Source organism: Grammomys surdaster, unplaced genomic scaffold (assembly GCF_004785775.1).
Source record: "Grammomys surdaster isolate TR1022 unplaced genomic scaffold, NIH_TR_1.0 843, whole genome shotgun sequence".
Taxonomy (NCBI): domain Eukaryota; kingdom Metazoa; phylum Chordata; class Mammalia; order Rodentia; family Muridae; genus Grammomys; species Grammomys surdaster.
This window is the reverse complement of record NW_021605262.1, coordinates 1,691,392-1,712,303: the sequence shown is the minus strand read 5'-3', so window position 1 is coordinate 1,712,303 and position 20,912 is coordinate 1,691,392.

The window sequence follows — 20,912 nt, the reverse complement described above, 5'->3', positions numbered from 1 at the left end:
TCGGACCCATTGCAAACGGTATTTAGATGAAACCACCTGGCTCTGTGCTGACTGCTGCAACTTCAATCACTTCAGACCAATCCACCCGCCCACCTGTCACTTCTCTCTGTTGTGTTTTTCCTTTTGCTTTGTTAGCAGCCAACTGTTTGATTAGAGGACACCCTATTGTCAGTCCTTATGAAGAAGGCCTTGGGCACATGAGGAGGATTCTGTCTGCCTGCGTAAGTGTGGACTCTGTCCAGGTGAGGCAGGGTCTGTGTTGATGAGTGGGGGATCTGTGGATACAAGGGCAGGGTGTGTGTGTGTGAGCACTGGTCAAGGGCAGGCTGTGTGTGCGTGAGCACAGGCTCTGGTCTGTGTTCTTGGCCTTTCCCACTCAGGCTTCTCAGTTTTCCTCAGCTCAATATCGAGAAGTGTGACCTGGTGTTGAAGCCAGGATGAACGCTACTTTCTGGCTTGTTCTCTGTGGCTTGCTCAGCCCATCTATGCTTTATACCCACCCAGGACACGTGTCTAAGGGTGCCACCTCCAGCAGTGAGCTGGACCCTCCCTCCCACATCCTCATCAATCAAGAAAAATGCCTCCACAGACTTGCCTACAGGCCAATCTGATGGGGGCACTTTCTTAATCTTCGCTTCCTCTTTCCATGATGACCACAGTTTGTGTCAAGATGACAAAAATCAACCAGCCCAGTGAGGTTAGGGAGATGTCGAGGTCATTAGTTTGTCATTTCTGAGATTTGGAATTCACGACCTCAGGCTATTTACAGAAATGTATGTAAGGCAATGCAGCATTAAATGGCATGCAGCTGGATGTACTATTAACACTGCTGTTTTCCTGGGCGCTCTGACCGTGACCATAGCAATGAGTCTGGACACAATTACTCTGTCAGTGACTTCTTGAAGTTTCACTCTTCCATCAGCGGCGTGACTTGTCCTTTTGTCTTTCACAAAAATAAGTTGTATTTTTTTTTCCTCTCCACATTTGCTAAGTCTGCTTTTTTTTTTCTTTTTTCAGCAATTTTAGTACAGCTCAGAAGCAAACTTCCTAGGGGGAGGCTGTCTTAAGATTCCAACCTAATGTGGTTTTTATGACAACTTCTGATGAATCTAATATTTACATGAGTATATTGGTAAGTTAGGTTCCTGCCTGTGATCTATGACAGTAAAACAGACATCTGTTTAGATCTGCGCATGGCTTATTTGTGCCTTTGTTTCTCTTGTCTGGTCATTCTAATTCAGAAGCATCGAGTGCACACTCAGAGTCTTGACTCAGTGTTGAGATTTGATCTGATGTGCACTTCCCCTTAGAAATAGGAAACAGTGCTCATGTGCAGCCTGTTTTAAACTTGATTTAAAAAAAAAAAGAACAAGAAAAAAGAAGACATAATTTCAAGCTAATTTAAATGGAATTCAAATTTGTGTTTTAATATTACAACTTATTACAGCGCTTGTAACATTTGTATCACCCTCTTGCAATGTCTTATATTTTGGGGTGTGCCGTGTGTGTGTGTGTGTGTGTGTGTGTGTGTGTGTGTGTGCCAGAGAGAGAGACTTTGCACAGCATCTATAATTAGTCACTTCCTATTAGATGGCTTCTATGACACACACCTGTCTTCAGAGACTTTGTGTAAATGAGCTACAGAAGGCAGGGGGAACTGGAAAACCACATGAAGCATAACCCCATAGTTACTGTGGGCATTTAAGAAGCCAGACTTTTAAAGTTGCCCTCACAATCTGTTACCAGGTAGTGACAGCCTTGAGTATAAGCTTCTGTGTGAACTTCATGGGAAACATTAAAATCCTATCTGCCTCCACATTAGGACTGTGCTGACAAACCAAAGCCTGATGCAAACAAGCCTAGTGTGTTGAGTAAATAAATTATTGGGGAATACATAAGTAGCAATGGATGGCCTAAGAGCAGCTTTATCTACTGAAGTTGTAATTTCCCTCAGCCTTTGCAGCGCCCGCTGAGCTCCCGTTTTATAATGATCTAAGTTTATGTACTTCTGAGCAGAGGATGACGTCATCCAGACATGGACGTGAGCTATGTATTCAGATACACTCTATTCAAATTCTTATCAGAGACTTCACAAGTATCAGATTCTGCTGGAAGTATGACTTGGTTTGATGCAATTTGGTTCCTCATTTAAGCACTCAGAACTAAATAGTAGCCTGTGCACCATAGATTTGGTTTGGCTAGAATTTGAAGGATCATCTTCACTATAGGTTCTGAAATTCGACTTTATTCTTTTCGGTTGAGTGTGGCAAAGGTGATGGGATATATGAATGGAATGTCTTAGGAGTGTTGCTAGAGAGACAGTGCAATATGCTGGCTGAGCCGAGGGAAGCCTTCAGTTTGACAACGGGAAGCCAGGGCCTCCCATCCTAAATCTACAAGGGGATAAATTCTTCTAGGAACCAGAGACCTGGAGAAAACTAGAAAAGACCATGTGTACACTGAGCGATTCACTGTGGCCTACTCTGTTTCCCCACTCCCCATGGTCAGAGAACCCTTCTGATGTTAGACTATCCCAGCATCCTGCTGCATGTCTAAAACAGCTGAGGGCAGGGCTGAGTTAAGTGTCCTTGAGACTTCATTGGGAAAAGATGTTCTGGTTGTGTTGCTGGGTTAGGACTTTTTAAGCCTAATAAAGGGATTTGTGACAGCCATGTCCCCCTGTGCCCTGCATAGGATGAAGGAAGACAAATGTTCTGATTATAGTATGAACGGGATGGTACAGCTCTTTTAACACCAGATCTCATAAATGCTCAAAAAATTGCAAGCTGTTTTATTTGATCCTTAAATTCTTACTCCCAACTCATACGTTAAAATAAAATCCTTTCTGTTAAGTTCACCATAATTTTTTTTATATTTTCAGTGGTCTTGCCGATATTTATCATGTGACTCTCCCTGTGTACCTGCACTCTCGGACCCTGCTTTCTGATATCAGAACCTGAATACTTTGACTTCCATTACTGTCCATCTAGTGGTGACCGCAGGTGCATGAGAACAGGAGTTAGAGTCTTACGTAGATACTTGACTCCTCCTCTGAACAAAAGGAAGAGGAACGAGAGGAAAGGGGTAGGAGGAAGAGAGAGAGAAACAGAGAGAGGGGGAGGGGGAGAGAGATAGAGACAGAGAGAAACAGAGAGAGGGGAAGGAGAGAAAAGGGAGGGAGAGAGGGAGAGAGAGAGAGAGAGAGAGAGAGAGAGAGAGAGAGAGAGAGAGAGAATTTGACTGCTTGCAAGTCACTGCTGAAGATGCCAAACTCTGTCAGGTGTCCCTCTCCACATTGCTTTGTCCTCTGGGTCTCTGATTTCTTCATGTCCTCCACCCTTTAGAAAAAGGTTCTACACAGTCACTGCCCCTTCACCCTGCTCACACTGCTGACATCATTCAGATTCCCTTCATAGGCCACTCTTCTGGCCATCCCACTGCCGTGGCACCTGTGACTCACAATCCTGGGAAATACTCAGTGGTTTTTACAAGGCAGATAGGAAGAAGTCAGACTGGGCCAGACTGACCAGGATCACAAAACTAGTAGCTGATTCAGGCTGTGAGTAATAGGGTCTCTTAACTCACCCCACTCTAATACAGGACTCTAAAACATAAAAGCTTATGTCAAGATTAATATGGGACAAAAGCCAGTTTGCAAAGGAAAATCAAGGTTCCTTGTCACCTTAGCATTGTTGATGGAAAAGAACATGCATGAGACAGAGCTCATGAAATACAAATGAGAGGAGAGGGGATGGGGGATGGAGAAGAGGCTACCTCCATGGCTGGACCCTTCAGGGGCTCTTTCCTCAGCTTGCTGCCAGACTTCCGACTTTCAACTTCCATCTTCCAAATTCCATTCTTGTCCTCTCATGATAAGCTCTTCTGTTCCAGGCCTAACTCGAAAGGCTTGAATTTTTTTTTAGCATCTCCTCCTGGAAGCTGCTGGGATTTTTACCTAACCTGTACTATATTGTCTCTTAGGCACTAATGAAATTGTCCTTGTGCTTCCTTTTGAGTCTATATCTGAATTCTTTTATTAATGAGAGTAAAGACAGACAAAAGAAACCTTGGTTTCCCCAGCAACACCACCTCTTCATTTTTAACACCTTTCTCTCCTCAGAAACCTAGTTTCACTCTGAAGTCAGAAGTGAGCTTGATCTCTCTCCTTCACTTAGGAAACACATGGGTCGTCGAGAGTGAGCACTTCTCCTTTGTGTACTTGTGTTCCTTCCCTTATCACCAAGCACAGGAGCTCACTGACAAAATTAATAGATGACAGCATGGAAATTGGAAGTCTGTGGTGAAGCTGATGTGATTCACTAGTCACGACTAGGCTAAATGTGTGGGCTAATCAGGCCAGCTGTGCACACCCCCAGCCTCATTCTCACTAGGGCCACGATGGATGACACTTCAGTAGCTCAGAGCAGGTGGTAGACAGTGGAGGTTCTGGAATGCCAGAGCTGCTGTAGAGGGAGATCTACACCTGGGTCAGGTGGCAGGTGGAACAGATACTTCTAGAGCATCATGGCCACCTCTTCTCACAGGTGAGTCTCTCTGGGAGATGAAAACGGCCTCTCACCCCACATTCCAAGTTCACTTTCCATAGAGTGAAGGAAAGTCCCCAGATAAGAATAGCACTTTCCCCTGAACCTTCTACCTGGCTGGTGAACTGGTTGGAATACCAATGACTGTGAGGAGGTTGGAATGTTTCAGGTCCAGATTCTAATCATAATTTATCTTGGACAATCTTTAACCTCCTCTTTAGCCATTCTCTGCCATCCTCTGTATCTGACCAAATAACCTTGTGACTAACAGGTAAAGAACCTCTGGACCAGTAACTTCCACAAAACCAAGGATGTGTGCATCTTTAGGCAACACCTGAGGCCCATTGGACTGTTCCTTGCTTTGCTCCAACCCACTTATCTGACTTTCCAATGATGTTTTTGAAAAGTAGCTCAACTTATGATTTCCTTTGTTTATCAATAAAGATGTCATCAAACTGTTACCACATTTGAACATTATATTTGGGGTGACTTAAATCTGTGCTACCAGAGCATAGTCATTCATATTGACTCTAGAACAAACTATTTTATTTGTCCTTTGAGGTGAGAATTATTTTTGCATTGACAAACATAAACCCTGAGTAAACCAACAGCCCAAAACATACTGGGAAGTGTTCTTGGGTTTGCTACATAAACCCATTAATCACAGAGCATAGTAACACAGGGGTCGATCAAACAGCTATTAATCATGGACTGAAAGACAGGTCTTGTGTTTTGAAAATACACAAAGAAGAGACCTTGTCTCCAACTGAAGTCTGCTGCTAGAGGCCAATATGCAGCCGCTAGCAACTTCTCGGGGCTCAGGTGATCAGTACAATAGTTGAGTATAACTTGAAAACTCTGGTGTGTGGAGTGTCTTTAAGCAAAACGAAAGGTAAATCTCCACTGATGGTCCGTCTTCCCAGCCTCTGATCCTGACTCCTTCACAAGTTTCCTGGGGCCCGACATGCTTCTTCTGACCAAAGATTTGCTGAGTATGGAGAATATAAGGTTTAATGAATACGAAAGCATGCTTTGTCACTGAGCTGCCCCAGGCTAAGGCCCTGAGACAAGACGGTTCTGAGAGGATTGAAGAAGATATGCTTGGATAGTAGATTATAGGTTGTAAGTAGAGGAGAAACAGTATTGGAGATGAAGTGAGGGTGGACTCAGCCAGGCTCTTACTGCTAGGAGGGTGGGTAGTTTGAATAAGAAAGGCCCCATATGTTCATGTCTTGAATGTTTGGTCTTTAGGAAGTGGTACTACCTGACAGAGATTAGGAGGTGTGGCCTTATCAGAGGAAGTGTGTTACCTTGAGATTCCAGAAGCCCAAGCTGTCCCCAGGTTCCTCTCTTCCTGCTGCCTGGCAATCTGGACCTCTCTAGCTCCATGTCTGCCTACATGCCATCATGCTTCCTGCCGTGATGACAACGGACTAAACATCTACGTGTAAGCAACCCCCAATGAAGTGATTTGTTTTGTGAGTTACCTTGATCGTGGTGTCTCTTCACAGAAAGTGGACATCAGCTAAGACAGAGGGGGTTAGATGGAGTGACCACATGTGACCTTAGTTTGAAGCTCTGTGCAGCGTGCTCAAGAGCAGCCGTTGGGAGACATCAAGGCTTGATGCAGAAAACCAAAGTAGGAGGTGATCTCAGCTGAAATTGGAATGGGGCAGAAGGAGGGGATCTTAGTCAGGCAAGTGTAAACTGGAAGGATTAGGAATACATTTTCTTTGCAAAAAAGAAAGTTGTCATCAGTTCTGAAAAGTTTGGCTTCCATAGCAACTTTCTGGCCAATTTTTGTCCAAATCAACAATTAATTCACAAGAAAGACACCCATCCATATGCCTCTTTGTAAGGCCAGGGCTTCCTGGGTCATCAAAGTAGAGCTTCACATGGCTGGTTCGTCCTCTCCTTCCTGAGGCATGCCGGGAGAGCTAAATTCAAGTGCAAAGTGACCCGGAGTCTGGACACTGGTCCTAAGACAATCGGCAGGTGACAACACAGCTATGACCTGTGTCGTTATACATTCAGTTCTCCCTGATGCATGACAGTCTAAACTTCTGTCTTCTAACCTGCCAGTGGAGACTAAAGCAGGTCTGTATCAGCAGTTCTCTCTTTGTGATTCTCGTTCTAAGTAATAATGAAGAAAATAGAGAAAATACATCTTTAATAAAAAGCAGAGGAGACGGTGATAAGAGGAGGTAGAGAGAGATGGGGTGGGGGAAAGAGAGACAGAGAGAGAGAGAGACCGAGACAGAGACAGAACCAGACATACAAAGAGAAAGAGAGAAAAAGAGGGAGGGAGGGAGAGAGGGAGGGAGAGAGGGAGGGAGGGGGGGGGGCTGGGCGGGGGAGAGAGAGTGAGAAAGAGAGAGAGAGAGAGAGACAGATAGAGAGAGAGAGAGACAGAGACAGAGAGAGAGGGAGAGAGAGAGAGAGGGAGAGAGAGAGAGAGAGAGAGAGAGAGAGAGAGAGAGAGAGAGAGAGCGAGCCAAGTCACTTGGACTGGTTTTTCCTTAAAGACATAAATTCTGCCTTTTTCTTTTAGCTTATGTTTCTTGCTTAGCCAGTATTTTTATGAATGGGCAAGAATCCAGAATTAAACAATAACGTGGCTATGGCTTCCCGCCAAACTGCACCTCACACTTGGCTTAGCACTCACTGCCCATGAGGATGATCGAGGAGCCCTGGAGGGGAAAGGGGCAGGACTTACGCATGTTCTAATATGGGTGGCAACTGTCTCACACAGCTCATTATTTTTGTTAAGAATATGTTTAAAGTTGAGGTCCAGAAGGAAGAAGCACAAATATTGAGCGTATGTAAAGTTGCATGGATGAGGGGTTCTAAAGGGCAGTGGCTAGCAGGAAATCCCCTGCATGAGAGACTCTCTAGGAAGCAGCCTTAGCCCACCTTCTTAGAGTGGGCTGGTGGGGAAGTTTGAAGGCTGGCACAGAGCCATGGGTAGGGGTGGATGCAGATGGCACTAGTGTCTCCCTGGGACAATGGCCTGACTCAGGAGAGAGTGGTGCTCTTGGAACCCAAAAATCAGGCAACCCAGAATATGAAAGGATTTCCTCAGGCAATGGCAGCAAGCAGCCTCAGGCATGGAGTGGGCCTGTCACCTGGGAGAAGAACCCTGGGCCCAATATATAAGACAGAGATCAGAAATCTCATCACGATGACACCAGTAGGGCTGCCAGGGGCAAGGCCTGTAGGTAGAATGTTTCTGCTCATGCCCATGAATGGAGAAATGGGATTGTGTTGTTCTATTTTAAATTAACTTTGCAGGCTAACACATGAAGCATTGGGTTTTATTATGGCATTCCCATATACATGCCATTCCATTTGGACCCCTACCCGCATTGTCCTCTGACGTCCATCTCTGGCAGATTTACTTCCTTCCTCAGATCTGTTTTCTGAACAGGTGTGTTCCAGTGTCTACTCATCCCCCGAGATGGTTTGTATATGCTTGGTCCAGGGAGTGGCACTATTTGGAGGTGTGGCCTTGTTGGAGTAGGTGTGGCCTTGTTGGAGTGGGTGTCTTATTGTGGGCGTGGGCTTTAAGACCCTCATCCTAGCTGCCTGGAAGTCAGTATTCTGCTAGCAGCCTTCAGATGAAGATGTAGAACTCTCAGCTCCTCTTGCACCATGCCTGCCTGGATGCTGCCATGTTCCCCGCCTTGATGATACTGGACTAAAACTCTGAACCTGTAAGCCAACCCCAATTAAATGTTATCCTGCTAAGAGTTGTCTTGGTCATGGTGTCTGTTCACAGCAATAAAACCCTAAGACAACTCCTATCTCTTTCTGCCCTCTCATGAGCCCTTTCTAATTTCCTGACTCCGATGGCTAATCTTGGAGGGAAGCATAGCCAGATACTCAAAGAGCAGAGAACCAGCTGGGCATGAGAAGACAGGACAGGAACCAAGGTGATCTAGGGAATCAGGAAGATGGGTTCACATAAGGAACAGGTTTGGACAGGGTTGATTCAGTCCATCAGTGTGGATGCCTCCAGGGGCCTTCTGGCTGAGGTCCCTCACAATCCCCTTGGTCTTAAGGGACTTCTCTCAGTGTGGAATTAAAAGTGCCTATACCTTGACTGTATTGGCCAAGCTGGACGTTGCTAGGCAGGGACTTGGTGGTACAGGGTCACTGCTAGAGCTGACGGTGGAAGCTTGGGCAGCTCCTGACCTACTCTGTACGCCACACTGCAAGGGCCTGCCTGTCTCAGACTGAGCTTGTAAAATGCTCCATATCTACTCTGTGCTGGGCACATCCTGCACTCAGCTGCGGGGAGATGGGGTTTGTCATGAAGGCTCCTGCTGGGGAAAGCATTCTGGAAGACAGTGCAGACCAGCTCAGCTCAGCATAGTGTAGAACAGCACGGCACAGCACAGCACAGCACAGCACAGCACAGCACAGCACAGCACAGCACAGCACAGCACAGCACAGCACAGCACAGCACAGCACTGCACTGCATAGTACACAGCTCAGCACAGCATAGTACACAGTACAATATGACACAGCACAGCTCAGCACAGCACAGCACAGCATAGCACAGCATAGTACACAGCTCAGCACAGCATAGTACACAGTACAACATGACACAGCACAGCTCAGCACAGCACAGCATAGCACAGCATAGTACACAGCTCAGCACAGCATAATACACAGTACAACACGACACAGCTCACCACAGCACAGCACAGCACAGCACAGCACAGCACAGCACAGCACAGCACAGCACAGCACAGCACAGCACAGCACAGCACAGCATAAGACCAGGGTGTCCCCTTGCTCCCTGCACCTTCCAGGGAAGATCCCTCCTGTAGCAGAGGAGCACCAGCCTTCCATCCTTCCCTCTGACCCCACTCTCTTCCATCCTGCCCATGCTATATGTGTCCTTTGTCCCCCTCTGTCTCATGAGCACTGGAAGGTGCCTAGTGTGCTCAAAGGACACCCAGCCTCCCACTGTCCGGGCAGGTGGACACAGGCATCAGCTGTGAAGGGGTTCTTGCTTGACATCCACCGCAGACTCTGGAACAGCTGGCCACAGGCAGTGAAAAAGAGTTGCTGGTAGCTGGTGTCTCTGGGGATGTTGACAGCACCAGGAAGCCAGGACCATGTGGCTTGCTACTGCAGACCGGCTTTGCACTGGAATCGGTTTCTGATATGAGTATAGAGACATATCTGAGACCATAGGTTAGACACCAGGAATCCCTAAAATGAAGGCTGGTCCAGACTAGGAAATGGTTGTACTGGGAGCTGACACTGGAAGTTCGGGCTCCTAGTTTTTCTATCTTTGGATTCAGTAAGGAAATATTATCACGGCAAAGGTCTTGGCCCTCACGTGCTTCGGAGTTGAGCCCCAGGCGACTGAGACAAACATGGTTTGGAAGTTCGATAGTGGAGACTGTGGTGCAGGCAGGCACTGTTCATATCTGCCTCCTAATCCCAAGGAATTGAATTTCCGGAGAAAGCTCTAAAGAGCAAGCGCCAAGGTTGTGAATACAGAGGCAGACACGCGCCGGCCAGAAAACACTGCCTGAGAGTGGGAGGCAGCTGCTGAGAGTCATTCTTTCTTCAGCTTGCAAAAGGCCATCGAGATAATTAAATAACACCGTGTCAATAAATCCCCGCTGTCTCTGTATCTCCCTGGCATCACCACGGCAAGGAGCGGGAGAGGGTGGCACAAGGCTCTGCTGCTGCCGCTGCCGCCATGATAATGAATGTGGCTATAGATCTAAACTCAACTGTACCACCTCTGGAGAAAAGCAGCCAGGCGCAAAAGCAATAAATAGACAAAAGTCAAGCAGGGAAAGTGAGAGCCACCAACTCAGCCCCTTGATGGCACAGAGATAATACGACAAACATGGGCAAAGTAATACCACCCAGCTTGCCCAGCCTCAGAGTCATTCAAGATTTTGCAATGTGTGTGTGCAAATATGCGTATATGAATGTGTGACATATGTATACGTGTTTGCTCATGTTTATGTAGGAATTTTCTCCTGCGTTTCTTTAGTCTGCATGGCTATCAATGTTTGTATTGATTTATCTGACCAGTACACTCATATTATCTGCTACTGGGGGTCATGCCTAATTGTAGACATGGTGGAATACATCTTGTGTAGCGTAGGGTTAAATTCATCTAAGGAGGGAAGATCAGATGTCTGAGGCAGAAGCCTTGGGTGTGGGAGGCAGCTACTGGAGAGTGGACGGATTGCTCTGCCTTGCTGTCTGTGCTTCATGCTGTAAAGCTAACAGGATGTTGTCCTCCTGCAGACAGCACTGTGATGGCCGTGGTAACCGGCCTTTCTACTGGTGTGACCAAGTTCCAAGAAAGCAACCCCGAGGGAGGAGAGATTGATTCTAGCTCATGGCTCCCAAGATTTCCACCCATGGCTGTTGGCACTTACGTTTCTGGCCCCTAAGATGACACAGAGGGTCATGGCAGAGAGGGAACTGCCCACTTCATAGCATCCAGAAAGCAGAAAGATGGGGCACATACAAGTTCCTAGTTAAAAAAGAAAAAAAATGCCCTTCAGAACACACCCATTGTGAGCATTTTCCTTCACCCTGCCGACCTCCGAGGACACACTCAGCTATAGGCTCATCAGTGGATTATGACGTTGATAAACCACTCATCTCCCAAGCCAGTCTCTTCCCAAATCCCGTCAGGTAGTAACCAGCTACCCGATACACAAGCAGGACAATGACTCACTGTCTTGGCTTTCTGGAGTGACCGTAACAGCATCACGGCCTGACAGGGCTAACAGACCGTCAGTGGATTCTCACAGTTCTGAAGGCTGAAGTGCAATGTAAAGGGGGTTCTCTTCCTGAGAGCAAACAGTGCTTGCCCCCTGCAGCTCAGGTATTCTTCACTCTGTGTGTCTGCTCAGATCCCTCTGTGTAGACACAGCCACCATGTTGTGTTAAGACCCACATCCTCTCTGTTTACACTCATCAAGTGTTTCCATCTCCATCGATGGTCATGTTCTGAAGAATGTGGCGTTACAAATTCGACATAAGAACCCAGGAGACAGAATTCATCCCCAGTGCTCACAGGACACATCCTGCCAGGCACTTGTTTCCTAAGCATAGTGGTCCAGGCTGTCTTGACATTTGGACTTCAGTGTTGGACAACATCTTGCTCAGCCTACATGACCAGTCAGCTAGTCATGGCTTTATTGGTACCAAAAACTCTTATGCAGCCCCAAATCTCTGATGCTGGAGGAGGGTATCTGGGCAGCTGAGTGGTGTCCCAGGAATCCTACCTTGCTTTAAAAGTAGAGTAACACAAGAATGGGTGGGTCATTGTGGGAGGGGAGGCCAGGTGCCAGACATTGAAAGTCTCCAGAAACTTCAAGCTGTGAGGGGGGCAGGCAGCATGGGGCAGACAGTGCGGTGGGGTGGGCAGCCCAAGGGTGGGCAGCCCAGGGGTGGGAAGTATGGGTGTAGACAGTGTTGGGGTGGTAGTGTGGGGGTGGGTAGTGTAAGGGGTGTACTATGAGGGGTCAACGGGGGGAGGAGCATGGATGTTAGTATTCAGAGCTACGGCTCGGAGAGGTGTAGGAACCTGGTCCAAGAATGAAGATGTACAAAAAGAATTCTGAGTGCAAGTAGGAAAATTTCAAGAAAACAAGACTGAAGTCTTGTGACCTCCATTTCTTCAAAACATAGAACTGTCCTTTGAATGTGTTTTCATTCTCTCCCTAGGTAATAATGGATAGAAATGAGTTTACTTCAGATTATTCATTATAGATGGTAATTGTTGTTTATTTATATGCCTCTAAGGAAAAACACGCTCTTGCCACATGCCACGTGGCTGGTCCTTGTTCATGTGACTCCCCCTACCCCCCAGAGTATGAATAGTGAGTTGCTCTGAATAAAGCTGGCTATCTCATGAGACTGTAGTCACCTCATTCATGGTCTCCATTCTCTCAGGTCACACCATCTCTAGGGTGGGAGACAGAGCATGAGAATGGTGTAGCTGTGAGATATAGGCTGAGGGTCTGCAGAACAGAGGCACAGAGGAAGACCCTCTCTGCAGGACCTGTGTGAAGGAAGGAGGCAATGGGTAGAATGAGCAGGACTTGTAGTCTGGCTGTCTAGAGCAGGAGTAGCTAACCGACTTACGGAAGGTCAACAACATTCTCTGGAAGAAGGGGGAGTTCGGATGAGAGTCAGATGAAAGAATACAAAGCACAGCAACTTCCGTGGGAGAAACTGAGGGATGAGATCTAGGCCCCAGTGTGCTCTGGGTGAAGGTAGAGGATTCTCCCTTCTGCTGCTGAGTCACAGCTCTGAGCAGCAGTGCACCAGGTCCTCTAGGCCAGGTAGCATGCTGGGAATTTATCAGTGACTCCCTGCAGGCTGCTCAGCCTGACTAAGTCTTTGTGCTCCAGGACACCCCTAGCCCCAGACAGCGGGAGGCTCCTTGCAGGAACACTATACACTAATCTTCCCTTGGCAAATGAAAGTGTCCCATATAGCCTCCCAGACAGTGATTGACTCTTCACCCCAAAGGGCCAGAAGAGCTGATACCCTGAATGACAAGGAAACCTCCTTTAGTCCCCACTTTTCCACTTAACAGTGTCACCAAAGGTGACTTAATTAACTTCTCGAGTACCCCTGGTGATCTTTGAGAGTATTGAAGAAATAGTCTGCTTCCAAGGTTGTCAGAGGGTGGGACAATCTGTTAGTGGAATTAATTACATCAGCATATTCAAATAGCTAATGTATGTGCATATGATTATCTCAGACACCCATAAAGAGCACAGTCTACAATGCACCATGACCCTTCAGAAGGGACTCTGGAAAACAGGGATGCACTAGGGAAGTTCCTTACTGTGCCTGGATGAGTACCAGAGCCCACAGGAACTATTTTGAGGTAGTCCTACTGAAGTCAGGTGGAAGCCAGAATTTCTACTCTTTCTAATAATGACCAGCACTGACCCGGATGTTCCTCACATTGCTGACCTGGAGTCTCCCCGCTGTGATGAGATTAATAGTACAGAAATGAATGAGAGACAGCCAGCATCTTCCAACCATGTAATTAGTTGTGTGGAGGATCCAGGAGGATGAACGGAAGCCCTCTGCAAGCTTCATGAAGCAGTTAGAGTAATGGTAAACAACTGGAAGGAGCAATTAGAATGTGCCAGATGGAAACTTCAAACTGAAGGTGCCAATTAAAACTGGAGCCAAAATTCAAGACATGATCCCCCAAATATAGGTGAAATGCGTATGAAATTTATAACAATTTCCAGAACATAAAAGGCAAATGAGCCAAAGGGTAGGTTCATTTGGGGTTTAGGGATGAAGCCTGTGGAATGAGAACAAGCCAGTTGTTCTTGAAGCAACGACAGATTAATACTGTATCTGGGAACTCTTCATGGGGAACTGAAGAACCCAGTTATAGAATTTGTATAGGAAAAAAACACCTAAAACCTATGGCCAGCACTGTGAAGCTTTTATAAGAAGAGGTGTTATCCACGTCGATACTAAAGGGTTGAGGCAGATCAGCAAACACAGGATTCATATCTCATGGAAAACTATCAGGGAAAATCAAGTTCAGTATCCTTAAAAGACCAAAAGGCTAAAGTCAGTGGTCCAAAGCCTCCCCCATAAACACAATCAAGACAAACAACCGTCTAGAAAACATTTGCAAGCTACAGAGTTGGCAAGAAGGAACCTTCTCAAAGCAGAGCTGGTAAAGTTCCAACAAAACACAACTGGAACCTTACACACAGAGTGGACTGAGTCCTGACAGAGAGGCAGAGGCAACAAGGGGGAGGGGTGTCTAACATTAAATTACCCAGAAGCCTTGCAACCTTTATAAATTAACCAAATATCAATTAAATTCTAGTGAGAATGAACAACTGTAAAGCTCTTAGAGGTGCTGAGAGGATGCTCAGTGAGTCCTGCTCTAGGTACACAAGCACAAGGACCAGAGGCGTGCTGACCCTGGAACCCACTTGAAAGCTGCCGAGGGTGTCAGCCCCGGTGTAATCCCAGTCCCCAGGCAGCAAAGACAAAGCATCCTGAGCAAGCTGGCTTATCCAAAGCAGCCAAAATGCCAAACCCCTGTCTCAGTGCCAGGCTCTGCCTCAATAGTGAAATGGAGAGATGTTGTCACACACATGCACAAACTTGTGACATGCAGTCACCCAGGTGAACATGCAACATGTACACACCATACACATGCATACACGCACCATATACAACACTACCACCGTATACATACATGCCCTGCACACATATACACCATACAGAGACACACACACTCACCATATACAATACTTTCACCATACACACACATACACATACATATATACATACATACATACATACATACATACATTCACACACCATATGTATGAATATTTTTTACAACATCTACAATAAAATGCCTACAAATCAGCATAAAAGAGATTCTAAATGAAGAAGCCTAATTTAGAGAGCCTAAATTTAGTAAGTCTAATTCAGGATTAAGTGATAAATTTTACCTACATCAAAACTACAATCTTAGGAAAAAGGAATTATACCTCTCTGATAGACTCACCTCCTTACCGACCTTCCTGACCGTAAACCAATACACACAGCTGATGTGTGGGAAGGAGAGGAAGGCATGTCACAGGGACCAGTGTGTGGTATAGCAGAAGCCAATGGGGACACAGTTCTTTACCGGGGCTGCCAGAACATCCTCCTAGCTCAGTGGCTGCCATCCTCCCTACAGGCCATAGCTCTGAACCCAGAGACTGTGTCCTCCCAGGGAAGACATTTTCAAGCTTTCCAGAGGAAAGCGGCAAGTGGGCACACACCAACTAGTAGGTGAACTCTGTTTTCAGAGGTGTGTGTGTATACATTTTATGTGTATATCATGTGTGTACATTGTATGTAGATCATGTGTACATTGTGTGTATGTGTGTATATATCCTATATGTACATCATCTGTGTATGTACATCCTCTGTGTGTTGTGTGTACATAGCATGTATATGTCATATGTGTACATTGTGTGCATCGTGTGTATGTGTGCATACCTCCTGTATGTACATCATGTGTGTCTGTGTGTGTGTGTGTGTGCCTGTATTTGACATACAGGCAACTGGAATTAGCCCAGAAGTGAACAGATACTCAGCAACCATTGTACTAGGTTACTGAGATACTGGTGAATCTAAGTATTTTTCTTTCAATTATCTTTGATGAGAATTAGAGTTGCATATAGTAACTCTATTATTAGAAAGCAACAGCTTCTCCCTGTAATATTCAGAATCCCATAGCAGATAAATGTCAGCTAAAGTGAGCTGATGGACTGTGTAGGGTGGAGTAGCTTAATCCAACCTGCTTGGTCTCACAGTCCTCTGGGGCTCTGAGTCATCAGTATTTGTAAACAAGTGACATTGTCTTAAACAGGGATTGTGCAGTGTGACAGGCACATCCATCCTCCACAGTATCCTCCACAGTTAAGACATCTGTCAGAACACGCACACACACACACACACACACACACACACACACACACTAATTTTTTTCAGAAAACTGATAAAATCATTTATATTAAATGAGGTCTCCCAGACTCAGAGGCATTAGACATGTCCACTCAGATGCAGATGTCAGCTGCCTTTTGTCCATGTGCAGCTATGTAGACAGACAGAAGGACAATGCCAGGAAGCTAGAAAGGAGCCCAAGAGAGAGGAACAATTATTTTTATTGGGAAATTACCCTATATGGAAAGCTCAGTGTGGCCTAAATCTGAAAAGCAATAATTTATTAGCACCTGGTCATGTATGAGAAATTCTCAATTCCCAATTACATTCCATTAGAAATTTCTGTTTAAATTCACTTCCAGGTGCATTTTCTGTCCTGATCAGCTGAGGGGATTCATGAAGGCATCCAGGTAGGGAAGAGAACCCAGAGAAGATGTAAGAATGAAAACCCAATACAGATTGACTTATCAACCTGGATGAGACTTCAGGGAGTCTAACACTAGGCAGTTTCTCGTAGGTATATTTAAACACTGGAATTTTGAAAAGGGTCTCCAGGTAACAATAATTCCCATAATGATTCCAATTCCTGGCGCACAATAAAGCTTAAGATGTGACTACATAGAAACTCTTTTACAAAGTACCTGTGACTATGAGGGATGGTTCTCTAGCTAAAGGGCCTAGAATCTAGTGTGCTCTCTGACCAATTGCATAGGAGTCCGCAGGCCATAAAGTACATGTGGCATCTCACCTAAGGAGGGATAATAGTCTAGGGAAGATAAGAGTCTGGGATAGTCATTCTGGGACATTTGGATGAGATCTGCCTCCATAGATATCAAAGAGGTCAACAGGTCATTTTAAAGACCCACTTCCAGGTTTCTGGATGGAACATGGGTATCTTAGGTTTTCATTGCTATGAAGAGACACCGTAACAAAGGCTACTCTTACAAAGGAAAACATTTGACTGGAGCTGGCTTACACTTTCAGAGTTTTAGTCCATTGTTGTCATGGCAAAAAGCATGGCAGCATCCAAGAAGACACTGTGCTGGAGAAGAAGCTAAGAGTTCTACATCTTGATCCAAAGGCAGCCAGGAAAGGATTCTTCTGAAGGCAGCCAGGAGGAGGGTCTCTTCTGCACTGGGTGGAGCTTAAGCACTAGGACCTCAAAGCCCACCTCCAGTGACACACTTCCTCCAACAAGGCCACACCTCCTAATAGTGCCACTTTACATGGGCCAAGCATATTCAAACCACCACAGCAGGTATTTGATTTTTATCTCTTCCACTGAGAAGACACTCCTGGGTGATGAACATTCCTGGTTTTCTGAGTTCTTCTCTGTGAGTACAGGGACCTCTGTATCTTCACCAATCAGTGATGATGTTGAAAATGTGGTACCCGATTTTGAACATCTCTATGGACTTCACTACTTCTGCTGGCTTTGGTTTCATTTTAGCATCTTTCTCTCAACTTCCATTAGTTTTCATTACAATGTATGAGACAAGTAAAAAAAATTTAAATACTCAGAAAAAGAAAACACCCCCACATAAATCTTACTAGGTAGTCAAACATCATAAAAGTACTTATTATATTAGTATTCTACTGTTAGATACACACACAGAACAGATAGCCCAATGGTTGTCTCAGTTGCTAAGGGTCCTTCCAAGCCTGTCATCAAATGGGAAGGATGACCAGAGTATGAATCCCAGGTCCATATGGTGAAAATAGAGAACAGAATCCAGGAGGCTATTCTCTGACCACGATGTTCACTATAATACATGTGCAGTAACCGCCACATACATAAATATACATACATACATACATACATACATACATACATACATTCTTGATAGACTTATATATCACCATGAGTTGTATTCTGCAGTTGTCATCAGACCCTGATCTTACACTGCCATATAACCTATTGGAATCTATATCCACCCTAGTATTGCTATCTGTAAGGACGGGGTGCCTGGAGCATGCCTCTTCAGGTGGAATGGCCAGGACTACTTGAATCTAAGATGGCTGCCAGAGTAACATCGGACTCCTCTGACATCATTCTTTTTAATTCATCTTTCTGCCAACAGAAGGCATGACCTCCAGTGACAATTTCTGTGACAACAATCATGAAGATGCATGAAAAGAATGAGGAGGCTTGGTGCCCAGAAACAAAATACATAGCCCTCCCCCACACTGTCCCTATCACCCCACAACACTCTCTAGGTTGAGAGTCATTTCCAGGTCTGTTCCTCACCTTTTCCCACTTGGGGCCAATAACAAAAGTTTTCTTCATTTGACAACCATCACCCAGTCTTGTCATTGTTCCTAAAATTCCAGGGAGTTCAGGGGATGACACAGGTTAGTGTCCAAACTTGGTAATGAGACAAATGACATGGCTCAGTGGATAAAACCCTTACCATGAAAGCATGGGACCTGAGTTTAAGCCACCAAATCCCCAGAACTGATGTAAAAGGCCAGGCAGGGTAGCTGCAATCCCTGCAGAGAGAAGGGAGGTGCACACAGGCATGTCCTTGCATTCATAGGCAATGAGCTTCATATACACAGCTGCAAACAAGGGAAGGCTAGGATGAACTACCAAGATTGTCATCTGCATGATCCTCATAGATCCTGTGGTGGTTTGAATGATGGCTCCCATAGACTCATAGATTTAAATGCTTAGTCATCGGGGAGTGGCACTACTTGAGAAGGATTAGGAGGAGTGTCCTTGTTGAAGGAAGTATGCCACTGTGGATGAGCTTTGAGGTTTCAAAGGCCCAAGCTAGGATCAGTATCTCTCTTTACCTGCTGTCTCCAGAACACTCAGCTACTTCTCTGTCATCATGTCTGCCTGTGTGTTGCATGCTCCCTGCCCATGACTAAATGGACTAAACCTCTGAAGCTGTAAGCAAGGCCCAATTAAATGTTTTATTAAGAGTTGTCTTGGTCATGAGGTCTGTGATGGCTTGGCCCAGGGAGTGGCACTATTAAATAGAAGGTGTGGCCCTGTTGGAGTAGGGGTGTCACTTTGGGTGTGGGCATAAGACCCTCACTCTAGCTACCTGGAAATCAGTCTTCCACTAGCAACCTTCAGATAAAGATATAAAACTCTCAGCTCTGTCTTCACCATGCCTTCCTGGACACTGCCATGCTCCTGCCTTGATAATGGATTGAACCTCTGAAGCTGTAAGCCAGCCCCAATCAAATGTTGTCCTTATAAGAGTTGCCTTGGTCATGGTGTCTATTCACAGCAGTAAAACCCTAACTATGATAGAGTCTCTTCACATCAATAGAGTGATGACAAAGACACACGCCCTCCCCTGAATCCTCACACAGATAGAGAAACAAACATAGAAACTGGTAACAGATTCATAAAACATTAAAATGACAAGGGATTTTTGGACCATGTCTAGTTTAGCACTAAGACACAATTTTCTTGGATTCCCTCAAATTACAAACCAAATGTCCCTATAAGATGCCCAAGGTTCTGGGTGGCAAGTAACACCACACATGCACACATGCATAGTTGATGTTGTTCTGACATGTCAGCCTAGAGACGCATTGACACTAATCTGCCTCCCGGTACAAATCCCGTGACATCATCTCCAATATAAGACCTCAGCCCCTGACTTCCAAGTGGAGCAGCTTGGGAAAAGCAGGCCTTCTAGAGAGTCAATCAGCTTCATGGGACACTACAATGTCACATGATGCTTTTCCTCAAACAGATGAAAACAATTAGGGAGGCACCATTTCTTCTTCAGAACACATGGTTTATTTGAAGCCAAGTTTCTCTGTCTCTGGAGCATTTTCCCCTCTGGTGTGAAGGCTGACAACCTGCTATGCCAGATTTGTTTCTTTCCCTCCTTTAATATATTTTTCAGTTTCATCTTTTCAGAGAAGGAAGAGGCACACACTAACCATGGAAGTTCTGAGGCATGCAGGAACCCCTAGGGAGTGTTTATCAAAGGACCTGGAAGGTTTGGGGGGCAGAACTGACTAAGCCTCAGGCTAGAAGGCAGAGATGCAAGAGGAGGGAGGAGAGCTTGAAAATAGACACTCATATTCTGTGTGGGTGACAAAAGGGAAAACTTTTATAAAAGGGGTTATTAAAATTCAGAGATGCCAGATGCCTCCAGCGAGATTCCTAGGGGAATTGAACATGAGGCCTTGCATTTCAGAACTCTAAACAACAGGGACTTCTATTTTCAATTTTAGTAGAGAAATGTAGGCTTCCTACGTTTCTCCATACAAAAAGGGGGTGTTTATGAAGATGTGTTGTTATGCATATATGTGCAACTTCCAATATGTTTTCCAACGTATTTGCCAATAGAAAAATATTTATTTATTAAGTCGGCATCTTGTTCCCAAAGTCTTAAAATTCTCCATTAAATCTGTGTATAAATGACAAAAACAAAGATCTCTCTTTTAAAAAAAATCCGTCAAACCTTGAAAACATGAAACAGTGTCTTCATGGAGAACATGGTCTGTGGTGCTGACACGCCTCATTAGGGAGTTCCACGAGGGAGATTTGTGTTGTTACAGGAAGAATAAATACGTGAATATTCAGATCCGATAGGAGTGGTTTCAGGGAGGTGATGCTTTTGTTTTGATACAAAAACTGAGGTGATGATTTAGGAGCGTGTGTGTGTGTGTGTGTGTGTGTTTGTGTGTGGTGTGTGTATGCATGTGAATACACATTCACTCTTTGGACATGAATGATAACTTCTAAAATATCATTGTGATTATCATCATGACAATCATATAGCTACCACCACCAGCCATTATCATCATAACTATCACCATAACCATTGTCATCAACCTCACGTTATGCTCAGTCATTAACACTATGACCACCATAATCAACACTATGACCACCATAATCAACAC